The sequence below is a fragment of the Aquila chrysaetos genome, chromosome 7 (genome assembly GCF_900496995.4).
Source record: "Aquila chrysaetos chrysaetos chromosome 7, bAquChr1.4, whole genome shotgun sequence".
Lineage (NCBI taxonomy): Eukaryota > Metazoa > Chordata > Aves > Accipitriformes > Accipitridae > Aquila > Aquila chrysaetos.
Window position 1 is genome coordinate 42,942,333 of NC_044010.1, and position 16,121 is coordinate 42,958,453.

Genomic DNA, 16,121 nt, shown 5'->3' on the forward strand with positions numbered 1-16,121 from the left:
AATTCTAACCCAGGACATGAAACAGCTCCGAGCAGCCGAGTGAACGCACGGGGAAATCCTCAGCTTCCCCCCCGCTTCACGCCCTATGGGGACTGTGTGGATTTTGACAGGCCATGCCATGGAGTACCTTGCCAAGTCAGTCTGTCAAAGTGTCTCCTAGGACACTGGTTTACCTCGCATGAACGGGAAAAATCCGTGACCTAGAAACAGCAAAAATGACTGCCATCATCCCACCCAAGACAACCGCCAGCTTGCAACACGCTATTGACAAATTCGCTGTTAGAATATATGTTCCAATAGCGTATTCCTTGAAACACTATCTGCTGACTCATGTTTCAGTCCTCTGTTGCAAATGCATTCAGCATGGCTTCTCTAGAAATCGATTCATATCTGAGAAAGTCAGAGGAGCTAAACACAATGCTACTTTCATGACTGGAAGCCCTATCTCCTTTCTTTACAACATGATGAAATTAGTTATTAGTGCTTTGTCAAAGGATGGTTCCCCTTCCCTTTCACTTGCTCCACAGAAAATGTTTTCCTTTCTGTGAATAAAGGGAAAAGCAGAAATATTGGGTTTGTGATTTTATTGCAATGGTTCATGGGAGCTGCAGTTCAGCAAACAGCCACACAGCTGCAAACAGTTGTTTCCCAGATGGACAAACATCTCTTGATTTACAATGAGTTACGGGAGATACACTGGATTCCAATACTAGAATAAAACTGAAATAGTTGTGTAAGATAACATGAAGACCACCATAAATACACACATTACTTTTGCTTACATATACATATATTGTCTTCCTCAATCAGCAAAATTTGCATTTGATTTTGTGCAATTCTGAGGATTTGTTTTCATGATTTGTGTTTCCTTTTTGTTTATGCTCATGTTTTCCTTTTAAAAAAAAGTTTATCTCTGAGTCTAGTTCTTTGTCAAATATCACTGCAACATTAAAAAAAAATAAAATATGAGCTCTACTTTAAACATTTCATATTTTATTAAGACTTTTTTTTCTTCCATGCACTTCTAAATATCATAAAGATTTAAAGATTATGATGCATATGAGAATTAAGTGACTTCAGTGTAAAAAAAACCCAACATATCATATCACTTCTGGTTTGTAAAAAAGAAACTCCATTTATTCCTTCTTCAATCAATATATTTACTGCTTTTAAGAAAAGTTATTATATTTTAAAAGTTTTCTCCTATGAGACAGTAATCTTAATCCCCACAGGGAAAGAGACTCCCCTAACAATAGAAGTAATGGCAGTTCCACTGATGTCAACAGTCACTTTTCAGTATTAGCTGGATATATAATTTCAGTTATTTAAATTCAGATGCTCTTGACCTAGTTTCCTTTTCTTTTTAACCTAAATAACTCAAATATCTAGAAAAAGGCTGCAATGTTTCTATAGAGATTGACAACATTAAGCATATGATAATACTGAAGTTACATGCATATATTTCCTTATGTGTTGGCACCCTGCTTGAATACAGAAAGCTGAATCAAGTGAGGAAGGTAAGAAAAAGGCAAAGCAATATCAAAGATGACATCCCCCCAACTGTTTCATGATGGACAGTTAAACAAGCCTCAGCCTAACACCCGCTTAGGTGGTAAATTTTCCTCAAATGGAAAGAAACACTACAACCATAAGGATGCTGGTCTGGAAGGCAATGGAACAAGAGAGAGGTGCACCAGGGCTGAGTTACAAACAGCCCACTGCAAGAAAAAGTCATTCTATCCAAGGAAGAGATGATATTAATTGGGCTAAAAGGAACTGTCAAAAGTAGGCAAGGAAGGATCTCATTTTAGGGAAGACTTCTAAGTATTCTGTGCTTTTTGATTTTGATCACTTTGTTCTGTAGGTTCTATAACTTGGGATGAATGAATGAACAATACTTTACGTGGGAAAATCTTGTGGTTGGTTGTTCGCTGAAAAACTGTTTCACCACACATTTATTTTTCGAAGGCTCATGGGCCAAAACTGATTTGGCTTCAGGCTAACGGGTTTTAAAGGCAGCAAGATTTCAGCCTAATAATGCATTTAAAAGTGGCTAGGTGGTCTGGCCTCTCAGAATGAGGAGCAGAAAACAAGATTTGTCATTAGAAGGTGCACTCAAGAGTAATTAAAATGAATTTGAAGCATAGCCCTCTCTGGTACTATAACATCTGTTTTGTATTACCACGTATTTGGAGTAACAGTTGGTCTTTGCTCTTTATGGCTTTCATAATGAAGTGAACCTTAAGAACTAATTCCTAAACCTCACCAGCTTGGACTCCTAAGCATGCTCAATTATAAGCCTTCTCATGCCCAGAAAGGGCTACTATTTTCTTATTACGGATAAAATATAAATATGGAGGGTACCACCACTTTTTGCCAAGAAAGAATGTTTTAAAAGAGATGTTCATATATAATTTCTACTGCATGCTACAGCTGCAACTGTAAAACAGCAATAAACACTTAAATCTCTAAACCCACCGCCTTTTGCTAACATGAGGTAGGAATAAACTGTCATTTAATCACATGACTTAGAGTGGGGTATATTCCATATAAACCTTAATATTATGAAATAATGCTAGTTGCCAGAAGGGTCTAAACTGATATACATTTTTAAGCCAGTTCTAAGCAGCATTTGATTTGTATCTTTTGTCTAATTTGAAAATGACCAATGGGTTTTCTTAAACTATGAAAACCTGCTGAATGCATAGTTCTTTGAAGAAAGCTTTATGTTTTTAGAATATGCTGGGCATCCATCCATATAACTTAAATACAATGTTTCACACAACATTTTTGAAAACTAATGAAACGCAAAGGTAATCTCTCGAAATACGGAGGACAGTATGATGCTTCTGCTTAAGGAGTCACAGTTCAGTTTTCAAAACACGAAATGTTTAAAGAAGAGAAAGGCAGGAAAATGAAAAAGAAGCCATCATTTTAAACTGATTTAGTTAGAACTTAATTTTATATTCATTGAACTTCACAGCAAACTCCCACTGGCATCAGAATTGCTGGATTAGATATTAAGTGACACCTCTACACTCTGCAGTTAGACTGCCAAAGCCAGTGTGGTTTCCTACATCGCTTTTAATCTCTATTTCATTACTTCTGACCACTTCTTATTGATATTCCTTAACCACCAATAATAGTTTCCCAATTTTTAAATTGCTGAGGTCACAGAGGCTTAGTTTTAAATAGTATTACTCTGCATCAGTTACCAGCTCATCTGTTCCTCTTTTTCTATTACATTCAGTACACCTACTGCATGCCATCATCACACATTTTAAGGAGCTTCAGACAAATATTTTCTTGCATTGCTTTGATTTTTGTTTTTTTTTTTTAAGTTAGATTTAAAATTTGTGTTTGGATGTAATTTCACAATGATAAATTGAACTAAAGCTTTCTTGGTTTTGTTTTTCTTCTTCTGAAATGAAGAATTACATCCAGAGTGGAAAAGAGTGTTCCCCCTCACAGACTGCCTTGGTGAGACTTCTTATAGTCTTAAAAAATGAAAAAGACAAAATAAGCTACTTAAGAAAATTAGTTTCAGTGGAGTCTCTTCTTAAATTAAATACTTTTGCTGATACATTTTGATAAAGTAAATATCCTCATTAGTGATTTAAAAATGAAAATCAACAAAAAGATCTGATAATAAATTTTATACATCACGCGATTCAGCTGCAATTCAGAGAGCTTTCAACCTAGCTTTTGTGACTTGTGCCCATTCCTCCATAGGAGAAGATCACATTTGAGAACATCTAAGGAACCTGAAGGTGCACAAGTCCATGGGACCTGATGAGATGCATCTCAGGGTCCTGAGGAAACTGGCAAATGAAGTTGCTACGCCACTATTTGTCATATCTGAAAAGTCGAGGCAGAGTGGTGAAGTTCCTAGTGACTGGAAAAGGGGAAACATAGCCTCCATTTTTAAAAAGGGAAAAAAGGAAGACCCGGGTAAATACAGGATGGTCACTCTCACCACTGTGCCTGGCAAAATCATGGAGCAGATCCTCCTAGAAACTATGCTAGGGCACATGGAAAATAAGGAGGTGATTGGTGACAGCCAACATGGCTTCATCAAGGGCAAACTGTGCCTGACAAATTTGGTGGCCTTCTACGATCAGAGTTACAGTGTTGGTGGATAAGGGAAGAGCAGCTGACATCATCTACCTGGACTTGTGCAAAGCGTTTGACACTGTCCCACATGACATCTTTGTCTCTAAATTAGAGAGAGATTGATTTGATGGATGGACCACTCAGTGGATAAGAAATTGGCTGGCTGGTCACACTCAAAGAGTTGCAGTCAACGGCTCAATGTCCAAGTGGAGACCAGTGATGAGTGGTGTTCCTCAGGGATCTGTACTGGGATCAGCATTATTTAACATCTTTGTTGGCAACATGGACAGTGGGATCGAGTGCACCCTCAGCGAGTTTGCCGACAACACCGAGCTGTGTGGTGCGGTCGACATGCCGGAGGGAAGGGATGCCATCCAGAGGGACCTAGACAGGCTTGAGAGGTGGGCCCGTGAGAACCTCATGAAGTTCAACAAGGCCAAGTGCAAGGTCCTGCACATGGGTCGCGGCAATCCCAAGCACAGATACAGGCTGGGCGATGAGTGGATTGAGAGCAGCCCCATGGAGAAAGATTTGGAGGTATTGGTGGATGAAAAACTGAATACAAGGCAGGAATGTGCAACAGCAGCCCAGAAAGCTAATCGCAACCTGGACTGCATCAAAAGAGGGGACTCTCCCCCTCTACTCTGCTCTCGTGAGACCCCACCTGCAGTACTGCATTCAGCTCTGGGGCCCCCAACATAAGACAGACATGGACCCACATGAGCAGTTCCAGAGGAGGGCCACGAAGATGATCAAGGGGCTGGAGCACCTCTCCTGTGAAGACAGGGTGACAGAGTGCTTCTATGAAAAAATGATAAACCAAACTCCTTCTGCTGTCAAATAATAAGTGCATCAAAACGTTGTCTGCATAAGATATCTGCAATATAAGGAAATAAAAATCCTAACCTTTTGTGAAGAAATTTAAAAAACAGCTCTTCACAAGCTAGAAAGTTTGCAGCATATACTATTTGTACATATATGCTTCAATTAATTGCCAAATATATTGCTTTAATTTCTGAAAGGTTTTTCTTCCTTTTTGTTTTTAACATGTTCGACAAAAATCTCCCGACTGGGAAGACTGCAAGTGAGCAGACATATAGAGTCATAAGTAAATGCACTGTATTTTAGAAACTGAAATTTATATATTAAAGTCAAGGAAAGATGTCTGGATGTGTGCTATAACATTAGAGTTTTGCAGACGAGTTGTGTAGGACTGCGTCAAACTTAACACATTTGATGGAGGTCACAGAGTTGGTACATGGCTTTCAGGGGAATTTTTAAAATGGGTAAGAAGTATGAATAGCAGCTTTCTACCGATGTACACAGCCAGCAATTATCTAATGGAGTTGCATGTGGTTCTCTGTTCTAAATCAGCAGAAAAAAATCCTCTGAATTCAGGATGCACATCAGAAGTACTCAGTCTCCTCAGCAAAGAGAGGCATCCCTTTTCTGTCTACCTCATCTTCCACCACCACGTGACAAACATAGGGAACTTACTTGCTTATATGTTTTCTATCCACCATAGACTTATTTCTATGACAACTTCACTGGCACTCAAAATCTCATTCTTTTCCCTCTAATTTGGTTTGTACTCTTTCCCCATTGTATTCCTTTATAGAAGTTCATTCCAGTCTAAGCCTCTGTGGTTAGAAAGATTTCCGCCACCACATTTTCTTATTGTGAAAATGTCTTTTCCTAATTATAATTTTTTTTCACCCCAAGTTTCTTTGCAACCCAAAGTTTTATTTTAAAAGCATTAAAGCACGCTAATACAAAGTTGAAAATAAACAGAGTCAAAGAAAAAACATCCCACAGAATGCCATGATGCCCAGGAAGTTTGCATGATTATACAAAAACTTCAATTTCTATCTGTTCTGCTGAATTCTGCGGATGGGTTTTTAAATGAGAAACTTCTCTCACGCGTGTCATTGTAAGAAGCAGCAGTAACAACACCCACCCTAATTCAGTAACTGTTTATAGGTGCAGCTCTGTCCCACACTTGCTTAGAGCTCCCTTGACTCTCAGAAGTTCTCAGCATGGATACTGCATCTTATACATGCTCAGTTAACTGCAAGTCCAGCGCCTTTGCCAGTACAATTCTTCAAAGATGTCAAGAAAAAAAAAAATCCTTGCCTTATTTAAAGTACTGGCAGAAATCCCACCAATTTTGCTTGAAGCAGGGTTTCACCCAAAATGTGGCAGTTAGCAGGTTAAAGAGCAATGGTTTCAGTTTCACTCACCTCATTCCGTGTTGGTAACATGCTAGTCCAAGACAGTTGCATGAGCTTAAGTTATATACTTTTACTTTCTGATACCAAAACACAGTATTAGCACGTGTCCTTTGAAGTCTCAACCTGCCTTCTAATGGTCTGAGATCACTCTTGTTTGAAAATTATGAAAGGAAACAAATCAAATAGGCATACTAAAATTACTGTGCCATAGCATTTTATTCACCATAATATCTTTATACCTAAACACGCTGTAAGTTGAAAATGGAAACATTTTTGAAATTACTTTCCCTGAAGAACAGAGTTTCAAACTTGACATGGTCATTCAGTCTTCCCTGTGGTCACTAATGACAGCATAAGAGTTCTTAGGATGAACTCATTTTAATTACACTTTTGTCTTTTTCCTGGGGAAAAAGATAATACTGTGTTCTGTTGTGTCAGGAATGGTCATAGTGGTGGTGGTCAGCATAGAAAGAAAAGTATTTCTTAAAATTCAAAAGGAAAAACCATGACTGATCAATCACTGAGTTTGAAGAGAACAGGCATTGGGGAATATGGTAATGACAAACACAGGTTAGGAAAGGCTTAAAAATGTCTTTTGTGAAAGAATTCTTGATTGCTGTTTTGACTCCTCAGTTCTCAACCATAGCCTTTTAAACAGTCCTAAACGTTCAGCTTTGTATTAGAAAAATCATAGTAAGATCAAATTTGGCTTTTAAATCAGTGGATTTTTTTTTTTTTTTAAATGCCCATTTGATTTAATTTTCAGAAAAGGGAGACTACTTACGTTATGGTTTTGAAGGTTATAATTATTTTGATTTTGTTTTGAACATAGAACAAAATGGCATGTCTCTAATTTTAAAAAGGATTATGAAACACTTCCATAAAGCAAAATGACCAATCTCCAAACCCTGTTGTTACATGAAAAGGAACAAAAATGAAAGTGGCAGTAAATGTCTTCCTGCTTTCATTGTTTTGCTTAAAGGTACAGGCAAAGAAGAAAATTTATTACACGGCACAAGTGGATGTGACTAACTTCTCAGATCGCTGTACGTATAAAAGTTCCTTTCAGGATAATTCTGGAAAGGAAATTGAGGAGAAGGACACAAAATTTCAGTGATATCCAGATAGATATTCAATATATCTTTGTCTAACTTGTATTTTTCACTGTAGAATAAATGAGCAACGTAGGCAATGTTACAAAAATGATGACCAAAGACACGCAAGCTCTTAAATACGGTTGATGCATGTGCTATAATGCATGATGATAGATAGGATTTTCCATTACAGTGCAGAACATCTGATTTCAGTACAGTGCTAGCTACTATTTCGAGACAAGCACAAATGCCCTCTTCAAACAAAACAGATCATTATTTCTGAGGACATAAAAAATAGCTTATCAACATTTTATAGTCAAAAACCATTATGGATCCAAAAATCACCACAGGACGACACACCAACAGCATTGCTGCTCCAAAAACTTTGTGTTGAATAGTCTTATGTTTAAGACCTTGCAGCTATTTAGCTATTAAAAAAGCTCTTGCTAAATTTTAGTAAACACCAAGCATTTTTCTTCTCCGTTATCAGTTGAAATTCCTTCAACATTTTCTCCAGGATGAGTATAGATTGATCACACACTCAAAACCAAGCTCTAAGGAAGTAATAGTGGAGATAAACCCTCATACTAAAGAAAGTCAGTTTCATTTTTCTTAAATTATAATGAAGTGAGCAAAGAAATTCTGAAAAGAATTTCTTGAAGAAGGGTTTTATAAATAGGAGCGAATCTTCTTAACGGGCAGAAATGAAGTTTTTCAGTAAAAGAAGCCACCTCACTGAACACATTTTTTGTTAGCAGCTTTCTGCAGGTTTTACTGGAAAAAAATGTAGTTAAAATCTAAATATAACTTTACTTTTTTTTTTTTCACACCAAAAAACCCCACAAAATAGATATCTCACCGCCTGTTCCCAAGGTAAGTAGCCCAGAGAACTCGGCGAGCCCTATGGATTTGCAGCACGATGGAGCCGGCCAGCTTTGGGGTGAGCCAGCTCAAGACAGAGCCCTTCAGGGAGCCGCTGCTCAAACCAAAGCCCAGGCGCCCGCGTCGCTTCGAAGGTCGGCGTGACGGCAGCCGCGCGCCCCCGGGGACCCTGAGCATCCGCGATGCTGGCGACGGAGACAAGCCAGCTATTTCTGCCTGGGCAGGACTCAATATTTCTCGTGGAAAGGACTCGTGGGGAGGCGTTTGGCTCGGGGCACGCGTTTTCCTGCCCGAGAGCAAGGGGACAAGGCTGGAGTCCAAGTTCATGGCTGCTACAGAAACCCTGGCTGGAGACAACGCAGGGCAGGAGGAGTTCATGACCGCAGTCACTCTTTTCTGGGGCGGTGACCTTTTCTTTCACCAGATATTCTGATTACTTCTTTGTAGAGTAAACCCAGGTGCTTTGCATTTCCTATGCGATCAAGCCTTCTGCTTGAGTTAAACACACGGACACCACTGGCTATGAACTGCTCTTAACGCTCCAAGGTCTCCTCTAGGTATGACTGTATAGCCCCCAGTACCTTGTGATAACACACTTCGTTTATACGTGACTTTCTTTCCTTGCCACTTTGTGCAAAGATGACAACATCTTATGAAACTTGAGTTAAACTGCTGGAGAGAAGCCAAGCTAGAAACATGAATTTCACAGGCTTGTACAGATAGGCAGATCGAGTGCCCTAGGAAGAGCTCTGACATATATATATATATATAACTCTGCTTATCAAATCAGAGAAGGTAACATTTTCAACAGAGGCAGCTGGGCAAATCTTACAATCTGAATACCGGAAGGGCACCTTGAACGAGATGAGATTCTTTGAGCTAGGAAAATAAAGAATAAAACCTGCAGCCTAAATGGTCCAACAGACCATACCCAACTGAAAACTCAGAATATTCAGTTTACAAAAAAACAACAAAAAAAAGAATTTGCAGTGACTAACACTGGAGCCATGTTATGACCACATTATCCTACCATATTTTAGTATAAACGAAGTGGCTCAATCTTAAATTCAGAAAATAATAACAGTCACTATAAATGGGGAAAAAAGGTGTACTTCTTCCATCCCTCCAAAAAAAGGTTTTGTTTTTCTGGTGGTTTATTTTACATAAATTTTCAGTACTTTGCAATGCTATATTATGAAGTAGATGAGATTCATCATTTGCCCTGATAAATATGTTTGTTTGCAATGAGAAAAATTAAGCTGCCCTTAGATTCACTTCCGTATTCTGTGGCAGAAAAAAATCCAAATGCAAAATGAAAGCACATATTCCATTTCATCTCTAGAAGCAATTTCAAACAACTGAAAGTACAAGACTATGTTGCTATAGTTCTAATTTTAAAGCTAGAAGTACACCTTGAATACAGCTGCTGTTACAGAAAGTACAGAATGCTGCCTTAGAATATATTATAAAGAAAGAAGAGTACCAAATGTTTTCATGTTAAATTAAGAGAACTTTTAATCTTTTAAAAGAGAGAAAAGCTATACTTGAAGGTTACCTTCACTGAATAAAAAAAAATGTAGCCGCTGTTTTATTTTTTAATAAAAGTCAGATAATAAGGTAATTGCTTAAGACTGTTTTTTCAGCTTTCTTGTTTCTAAGCCTCCCTCTCAAATGTGCTATTAGGTCTTATGTAAGCACCAACAGCAATAAACACTACAATGCTTGTTTTAGTAACAAAGCTAGAGGTTTCCTACGATCATAATTTCCCAAATAGTATTAGGAGTCTATGACATGAAAAAAATCACAAAACTAGAACATAGTTGTTCACTTCTAGCCATTGCTGCCTAAATGAAATCTGTCTGCTTACCAGCAGCTCTTTAGTTGCAACTTTATGACTTTGGAGGGGCTCAAAACATCTCTCCACAGGATACCAGGAAGATGATGTACAGACCAACGCTACTGACACGACAGCAAAAAAGATCACTTGACTGAGAAATAGGAGATTCAAACAAGTTGCTCATTTCACCATCGCCAATATAATAAAAAATTAGCCTTCCCTGATTTTCAATTTGCTTGCAATTTTCCTCTAAAAAGGACATGCATTTGATCAACACACAAAAAATATAGAGAAAAGTAAATAAGACTAGAAGACTTTATTGCCCCCATGACTTTTTAAGAAAACTGCAGAGAACACCAGCACAGGCACAACCCCTGCCTGCAAAAATACGGAAGGTCATCCCATGAAGATGAGAAGTTCCAAAGTCAATTGGGTTCCATTTCTTAGTTCTTGATAGCCAAGGGCTCAGTTTAATAGTAGATCATTTTACCTATTGAAAGTATTATGTTTATCATATAGAAAGTATTCTTTTGGCACACATTCCTTAGTAAATATTTTTCTGCATGCTAAAACTTCTTTAGAAACTGATAAAAATTTCAGTTTTCAGATAACATTTGAAACATGGGGAGTCAATCCAGATCTTAGACATGTAAAATTTAAAAACACTGCAGTCCAGGAGTTAAGTGTTCCCAAAGCCAAGAAAAAAACGACAACCCAAAATCTAAATTATTATGTTTAATAGCAGAAATTTTATGGAAACATAATCTATAATAGAATCTAACTATAGCCCGTGTCAGCAGATTATAGTATTTTCATGCAAATTGAACTGACAATAAATCTGTCTGATAAAGAATCAAAATTAAAACTGTAATCTTAGCAATAGTTGCCTGTAATTTGCATACACATTGTTCATTTCCCAAGCACGTTTCATTGACTAAAAGTAGAGGGGTTTTTTAATGTAAATGTGCATGTATATGTCTATGTGTGTGTGTACACATAAAACTCCCTTAATAGAAAATGTCAGTAAAGAGTATATTAAAATTGGTAATTAAAATAGTTTAGTGTTAGGAATGTAATTGTGTAACAAATCCCTAAAAGTAATGTTACAAGTATCATTAAACAGGAATCTCTAACTATCTAAAAGAGAAAGGTTAGCTGTATTTGCAAGGTTACAAATGTATAATTGCTGGTAATGCTGTATTATTCTCATAGGGAAGAAAAAAGTTCTATGTGGTTTTTTAGAACAAAAATGAAACAAAGTTATTAAATTGGCTATGTTATATTCTTCCCCCTCCTGCACTAGATTTTGATTCTTGTAATACTCTAGCTAATGCTCCAAGATACAGACCTCTATGCAATTACAAACAGTGTCAGCTGGCAGTTATCTGAGCGAAGCAGATAATCCTGGTTCACTTCTATTACAGTCTAAAATCTATTTTTTCCTTTTTCTTTTTTTCAATCAGATGCTCTGTGTCATCTAAAGAAAACAATTTGATCACATAGGAATGAAAATCGCTATGAAACATAAGGCATGGCAAATGAAACAGACAAGTTCCTCATTTACGAATATTTTAAACCAGCATGACTACCCAAGCAATGTCTTGAGTTCCACGACTTTCCATATTTCTCACTTTTCCTTTTTTTCTTTACATTTTCTTCTCTGCCATGTCTTTATTACTAAAACAAAAACGATTCAAAAAAACCAAAAAAAAACCCCAACCCAGAACCAAAACTGTATTTTTGTAAGACGAGTTGCTGTTTAATGCCAGTCTTAGATTCTGCTTAACAGTAATGGGTGCTTGTTGGCGAGTTATTTTCATGAGGCGACATCTGCATATGCCAAATACTTATAAAAGAACTCCCACAATTAAGCATCCTCTGAAACGCCACCATTGTAAGCTAAATATCAATTAATTAGACGTTGACCAAATCCATACATTTCGTAGGAGATACCCGAAGCAAAAGTTTGCAGGGGGTCATGAAATCAGTCATTTATGTCCTTCTAATGTTCACATAAACACACTGAAGTCTGCTGCTATTGAATAGCTTCAAGATGCTGATTAAAAGTTTAATTCTATTGGAGTCACAATAGGTTTTCCAATATTAAATATCCAACAACTTAACCATTCCACTTTCATCTGCTGTCTTTGAAATGGAAAATAATCTTGAGACCCTCACACACCTCATCACTAAAGATGTCAGAATAGTTCTGGTGTTGCAAGACCAGTGTAACCCTACACAAGAGAAGCACATTCTGTTTCTTCTGTAAAGTTATTTTAGCACGTGACTCCTTATTACTTGGAGCTGAGTTTTCTTTGTTAAATGTATATGACTCTTCTGAAGTGCTTTTCTAGAAAACTGAAAGATATTTTATACAGTAAGTGACACAATAGTGCAAGTACATTGCAAATCACAACATAATAGCAAGTGGCATTGGTCATGAGATTAACAAAAAAAATCCTGCAGTTCTCTAGTCTAACACAACTAGCTATAAACTTTCCAGAAATAACTGAGATGATGTAACACCCGGCTGGAAAAGCACTCAATCTTGACTTTAAATTTCCCAACAATGAAGAAAAAGAAAATTTTGGAAATTATTCTAATCTGAAAAGTAGATGCTATTAATTGACTTTAACCCTTTTATCAAGTGTCTCTAAAATGTACAACGTACAAAGGTGTCAGGTAAGGAAGCAACCAGAAATAGCAATTTGGAGTTCATTACAGCCTAATTCACCATATTTCTCAGGGTGAGTTTTCAGGTTTGGGAATTGGGAATTCAGGTTTCAGAATTGGGAAGCCTGATAGGTTGGTATCCACAGAAATCAGTGCAGTCATGATACCATCTACTTTTATATAAGCTAATACATACACAATTGATCTAAGGACCACACAACATGAAAACTTTACCAAGTGTGCACAGACTTTAAAAACTAAAGAAATATCTTGTCATAGTGCATTCAATACCGCTGAAACTGGGATTTAGCAATGTACATCCAATATAGAGAGAATTCTGGAAATAATAAATCAACCAGGTTTCTTAAATGTTTAAAAGACAGGTATGATACAGAGGATTTGCTTACTTAATTCAAGACTGTTTAAGGGAATCTACTGCCATCAAGCCTTCCACACCAGAGAACACAGTTTCCTTCCCCTCCCCACCATCATAAGCAAGGAAATGTTAAGGCTTAGGAGTATAAATTTCCTGCTACATTCTAAATGCTTTTCAACTACTTTCTGCCACTGCCAAAATATACTGAGATGACATTTATCTAGAGGACAGATATAAATGTAGGTTGAACACAATGTGTCTTGGAAGTAAACCTGAAGTTCAGTGTGGGATAATACAATAAAAAAGTACATCTGAAGCAGTTAAGAATAAGCCAAAATATTTTATGTGGTTGACCAACAGGAAACGACAAAAGAAGTCTTCAAATGGTAATGTCAGCCTGGTTTTAGACCATACTTATAACCTTTGTTGCATTTACATTGTGTTTTATATCTGAAAACCCTTGTTTTGAGCTAGCTGTGTGACAGCTGGGATTCGTACTGATGAATATGTCTGATGAAAGAAAACCTGAATATTCAGCAGAAACTTTTTTTTTTTATTATAGAGGAATTATATAAACTCTTCAAGTTTCATTTTAAATTCAGTATGTTTGCCCTATAATTCTTCTCAGAACACTGTTCCAAAACTTTTAATGCTTAGAAAATTTGTCAGTTCTAACACATTTGTGATCAATTTATAGCCACTTGATCCTGTACCAGCATTGCTTTTTTAAATTATTTCCTTCTTCCTTGATGTTTACCTTTGGACAGAAAATCATATAAACCCTTAATCTTTAAGAAGACTAACGACTTGACTATTTCCTCTCATATGAAGAGCCCTGACCAGTACTCTTAACCCATTCAGGTTAAGTTAATATTTTTTATTCTGAAAACCTGTAATTGTACATAATGTTCCAGACAAGACCTTGCTAAATTTAAACTTATTCTATCTAGACTTCCACAGTATCCCTCTTCCTATCATGGCAAAATATAGCAACATCTATACTAGAGAAGAGATTCATGCAGTCTAATTTATAAACGTCATCATTTAGTATCTTATCTTCAAAGAAAATGCCAAAGAAATCTAAAAGAGCAGTGTAAGGAAGTGCAGGTTTCTCAGTGGATGGCATCTTCCCTGAACACGCAAAGTTGTGTCTTGTAATTTTGTTTTCATCTTATCTCAGAAGCTGCAGGAGATGTTGTGAAAAAAAAAAATTTGTTTTGTTTTGAACTGTCAAAAAATTATTTGGCTCCAATTTAAAATCTTAACATAATGTGTTCCATGTTATAATTATGCAGCATTCAAGTTCAAAAACAGCACTCAGTTTCTTGACACTTACAAGGTTAAGTTCTCAAGCTTTTGTATCACAAGAATATGAAATTAAGAGATCTAGCCTAGCACTGCAGAACAGCCACTTCTCTCCAGACATTAAAAATAGATCTGATAATGTTCTGTTACTTCCTTACAACATAGTAGGTAGTTACAAACTTCAGATATGGGGATGGCCTTTCTAAGTTACCAATTTATTTTATTTTGAAACAAAGCACATTTTCATAGGCAGACCATAGCAGAACACACAATACAAATTAATTATCAGTAATATTTACATCATGTACACTCATGAAACAAGTGTAGAAAGTTTTTAATTCCCTTATTAATCATTATTATGATTAAAACCAGATCTCTTTCCAAATGGATACTTAAGGCCTATAATGTGCTTTTACTAACTCAGCCTTTTTTACCTTTATTTTAAAAAAAACATAAACTTAACAGGAAGGACTAAAGAAAGTGCAAGAAAACAAAATTCATTTCTAAAGTAGCAGGTTAGAGATATACAATGTATAAGCACTTTTCAACTTTCTGCTCACAGAAATGTATCTCTATTATGACTTCAAAAATTTAACTATGCCATGAAAATAATTCTAAACTTAAATCTACAAAATTAAAAAATATTTCTGTAGGTTAAGAATTTAGTCTCCAACATTGACAGATCTAAAACTTTTTTGAATTTTTTAAACCTATTTTTCAATTTCAGATTTTTTTCTTCAATTCTGTGTTGCTGATAAATGCTCAGCTAGACACCAGTTTCTGTATTATTTCCATCACCTGAGGCTTTCACATACCTTATCTTGGTATCTTGTTTAACGTATTTGCAATGGCTTCTAAACACATATCTAAAAAAATATAAATTTCATGGGGATATCAATGCCAAAATTTCCAAACTAAAATTTAAAACTGAGGGTTACAAAATTGTTTCAGGTCTCCATCCAAGTTAAATTATGTAATTATTTAAATTATTAAATTGTGTAAAAGAAATAACTAGATACACATTATTGACCAACGTTCTACATTACATTTCCAGATCTCTACTAGGACATACGGCATAGATCAAACACTCTCTTCTCACTCCCCTATACTTGTCTTTCCCAGTCATACCCATATTATGAGAAACATTTCCTAGAGAAAAATTTTTTTAGGCATCCTTTTACAAGGCCCAACTACCTCTGTAGTGGGGAAAAAAAGGCAAATCAAAACAAAAAAAGTAGTGCCTTTTCATGTGTTTGTACAAACACAATTTTTTAAGTGTGATTTCTCTTGTTTATTCTGATACAAGAAGAATAAATCAGAGAAACAGAGTTTCTGAAACAAATACTCTCATTAAGTGAAGTAGAATCAGTATGACTTCATTACATTTACAAATTAGTAACAACATATAATTGTGATATTGAACTAACACAAAAATTTCTCCATTACCTCTGAGTGCGAGGAATTTAACTCTTTTTTTTAATCTTTTCAAAGAACTGCAAGAATTTCTCACAGAATTGTGGTAGGCTTAACCAAAGCTTTGGATAAGATATTCTTTAGCTTAATCATATTGTAACGCAGTACAATGCAAATGACTGAATAAGAGATTAAAA

General features: G+C 36.3%; 1 protein-coding gene across 4 annotated transcripts in view; it reads right to left on the reverse strand.

The window, feature by feature from the left end:
• Positions 1 to 16,121, reverse strand: part of IL1RAPL1 (interleukin 1 receptor accessory protein like 1) — a 753,722-nt gene that overhangs the window by 385,531 nt on the left and 352,070 nt on the right. The window lies entirely within an intron of this gene.